We start from the raw sequence: 4,333 nt of genomic DNA, 5'->3' as shown, positions 1-4,333 counted from the left end.
ATCACCCACGGTGTTTTCTCAATAACCGTTTGCAATAGGAAAACCCAATTAGCAAGCTAATTGGCCAATTAGCGGGCTAATAGCCCTATTATTAGTAATCCATTTACTAATTCAATTGACATTCATATTAATCACATAATATATTTCATTTCCATATTAAGGAAGCAGGATTTCATAATTGAAATATATCGGGGTACAACATGATATAGCTTCAGCACCCAGCTACCCCATTACACAACTGCACCAGCATCAAGTTTCACATGCAACATCTAGAACCTTTCGAAATTAGCATCATAGACGGTACATAGAGAGATGCGTCTCATCTGGAAAACTGCTGAAGCGGAAGGCGAATATTGAGCTTTCATTCATGTTGAAGGTCTTTGCAACTTTAGGCCAGTGCCTATGGATGATTGACCGTCCATCCTTCCACCTCTTCAGAAACACTTCAATATTGAACCGTGTGTGTTGTATGAAAACTTTCCTTGCCTCCTGATCACAGAGGTGGTTTGAGAGGTAATCATCAGTGAACCCTGAAAATAAGGATGTGCATAAATATCTTCTCTGTATTGGAAATGAGGCAAATGAATAAAAAATGCAAGGTATAATAGTTAGTACCATCTTGTAAACCTCAGTGCTTCCCATTGTTTCCTGCAACGCATATAAGGTAGTTAGTCATCAGGTTAAGTAAGGGTTCGCATACTATCAGTAAAATATATTATTGATAAATAAGCACATTGCAGATTCATCAGATTAATTCAAGCCACATGGAAAACCCATTTATCCAAACCAAGCATGATTAAGCACTAGGAAATATAGCACTTGTATATATTTGTCATGTATTAAGTGTAGCCAAATTTGATTTATTCCTCACATGGTATACAATAACAGAATGCAGCAACAACAATTGAACATCGCATTACAGAATTGAACCAAGCAGTTAACTAAGCACCACAACAAATGAACCAAACGTTAACTAAGCACCACATTGCATAATATAATATACTCCTAATAGAAGATCAGACAGTTAATCAAACCAAGCATGCTCGACAACTTGGAAATATAGCAATCATATTTGTTTCTCATGTTAATACATCCAAATTCGATTTATTTCTCACATGGTATGCAATAACATAATGCAGCCACAGCAATTGAACATCGCATTGCAGAATTGAACCAAGCAGTTAACTAAACACCACAACAAATGAACCAAACGTTAACTGAGCACCACATTTCACAATATAACATACTCATAATAGAAGATCAGACAATTAACCAAACCAAGCATGCTTAACAACTTGGAAATATTGCACCCTGAAGAATTGAACATCACATTTGCAGAATTGAACCAAGCATTTAACTGAACACGACATTGCACGACATATAGAACATATACACTATAGCAGAAGATTGCATGGTAAAAGTAGATAACACAATTCACTAGAATTTGTTAAGGAAAGGCAGTAGCTAGCAAACTGAACATGGGTCCTTATAGTGAGCTAATAAGACAAGCTACTCCTCATTGTCGGAGATATCGATGACGATTGGCTCCTTGGACATGGAAGAGGGCGAGGCCTCCGCATCGTGGGTGCACTTGTTGTAGTGGTGAGTTGCCTAAGCCGCTCCGGGCACCAACCTGCTGGCTCTCGAGATGAGGTAAGCACGTGCACACTGAGAAAACACCTCGTAATCTTCGCCGAAGACATCGACGGTGGCCTCGAGAAAATGCCACGAACTATCATTTAAAGCAGCCAACCGCGTCGCGACATCGGCGCACGAGGCGTCAACAGTGGCCTCGACGGCAAGGTGCTCCTCCAAGATCTAGGGGTCGGCACGAATGGCAGCCATCGCGACCTCATCCGCGCGTGCGGCCGCGATTTCCTTCTCCGCTGCCAAATGCTCCTTGAGATCCTGGCTATACTGTGTGCACCATGGCTTAGGTGGGCGCTTATTTGGTGGCGGGGTCGGTGATTTGGGTGGAAGGTGTCGCGCTCGCACCGGCGGTCGGGGCATGGGGGATGTGGAAGGAGGAGGAGGATGGGGGTCAGGTGTGGATTACCCGCTGGGTAGGCGAGGCCGAGCAGCGTGAAGGAGGGTCGCCAGCGAGGAGGCGGCGCTGCAAGCAAGGAGTGAAGGTTTCAACTTGGAAAGGAAGGTGGAAACAGGGGAAATGTGGCTTTTGGTAAGAGGGAGGGGGCGGGGAGGTAGATATTTCCGCGGAAGCCAAAAATTTGGAATCGCTTCAGCGAAAAAACTGGCGCGCAAAGTGTCATCAGACACGGTCCCTTATTCAGAGCGGGCTGTGGACTGTACCCGTCGCACCTTCTCACGTAAGCCGTATGCGTACTATACTCCGACGGTGCTCCAAGATATTTTGTGCTGCATCTCACACGGTTGGTTATAATAAACTGTGTGGGATCTACTTGATTTTTTGTCTTGATTTGAATTACATAATGGGGTCATAGCGGCCATGGACGGTGTTTGAATTGCTAGACCTTTTATCTGCAGTGAACATGCAACTATATGTGTGTCATAAAAGAATTATAATTATTCAGGGTTCATTCAGACATTTTTATGCATTAAGTTAGTTTCAATGCATTTATGTGCATAATTCAAATTTGAACTACATGCACATGCTCCAGTGCATATAAATCGGTTGAAGAATCAAATTTTTGTCCTTGGGTGCATGCTTAGGTCCCATGCAAGAAATGAGAATGAATGTCAAACACCCTGCCACCGTCACTCGGCCGCAAACATTGAGATACCTGGTTTTTAAATTCTAGTAAATCCAAAACTCGTATGAAATTCATGAAACTAGGCATGCTATCATGGAGCAGCATCAACATGCCGTGATAAATTTGTTGTCCCATTTGGGGCAGGTTTGGGTATATGCTTCTCACAACAAGCATGATGGTTTCTGAAAGTGCGTTAAGTCGACTAGAGGGGGGGCGAATAGGCGATTCGTCACTGAGGATTTTCAGGGTGAGGAAATTCCTAAGTCACGAACGACTAGCAGCGGAATAAGTACTCAGATGCAAACATAACAGAACAGAAGCACATTCATCATGATGAAATGAAAACAAGCACAGAGTACAGAAAGCTTAAACAAAGGATAAGCAGGCTAAAGACAAACTGACTGAAGAAATTGAACTAAGGAAATTGAGAAGACTTCAGTCAAAGTCTTCAAACAGTAGCGATCAAGTACACAACACAGTAATGAGGAAATAAAAGGGTTGAGGAAATAGAACCAGATAGCTCAGTGAAGACAGTGATTTGGTAGACCAGTTCCAACTGCTGTGACAGTTATACGTCTGGTTGGAGCGGCTAGGTATTTAAAACCGAGGACACACAGTCCTCACCGTATTCTCCTTGAGATAAGGTCACACAGACCTCACCCAATCACTCGTCGTAAGTCTTCAGGTGACTTCCAAACCTTCACAAACTCGGTCACTCGGCGATCCACAATTTCCTCTTGGATGCTCTAGACCATGATGCCTAACCGTCTGGAAGATGCAAAGTCTTCAAAGGTAACAAGGTCGAACCCACATAGGAACGATCTCTTCAGTGATGCTCAATTACTTTGGGTTTGAAGGTGTTTGGGTTTGGCTTTTCCTCACTTGATGATTTTCGCTCAAAGTCCTCGGAGGATGGGATGCTCTCAATGACAAGTGTCAGATTCTCTTGGAGCAGCCAACCAGCTAGTGGTTGTACGGGGCGGCTATCTATAGCCTAGGGAGCAGCCCGACATGATAAGACATAAATTCCCTTCAATGATATGACCGTTAGGTGGATAAAATATTTTGGGACAGCTGGCGCATAGCACAACAACGGTCGGAAATTTGAGGTTCAAATTCCTCAGGGCTATCATGTTCCTCACTTGTAGGCAATCCGCACCGGCGAATTCTAACTCCTCAGTCAGGACAAATTCCTCAGAGACCAGAAGAACTTTGTCTTTGTCACTGAAAAAATTGACCGAACTGTATGAGATTTCCAATGGCTTCACTCAAAGGGATTGGTAGGTGTAGGATTTTGAGTTGAGCATCACTTGGAAACTTTTCCTTAGTTTTTCCTTGACCCCCTTTAATAGTACGGTGATTCCTATGACTCAAGCAAGAGAAAATGAAGAAAACAAAAGGCTTCACGCTTCATGTTCCTCGCATGAATATCAAGTCTTCACGGTCACACCAATTTCTTCACTTTCAAAGTCTTCAGAAAGCCACAGTCTTCAGTTGAAGACATTCATTTTTAAGGGTCGACTTTCTCTGTAAATATCAAACTCCTTATAGACTTACAGACCTATGTACACTCAAAAACGCATTAGTCACTTAACCTATAA

Source organism: Triticum aestivum, chromosome 5D (genome assembly GCF_018294505.1).
Source record: "Triticum aestivum cultivar Chinese Spring chromosome 5D, IWGSC CS RefSeq v2.1, whole genome shotgun sequence".
NCBI lineage: Eukaryota > Viridiplantae > Streptophyta > Magnoliopsida > Poales > Poaceae > Triticum > Triticum aestivum.
The sequence above is the reverse complement of the archived record's forward strand: the minus strand, read 5'-3'. Positions refer to the sequence as shown.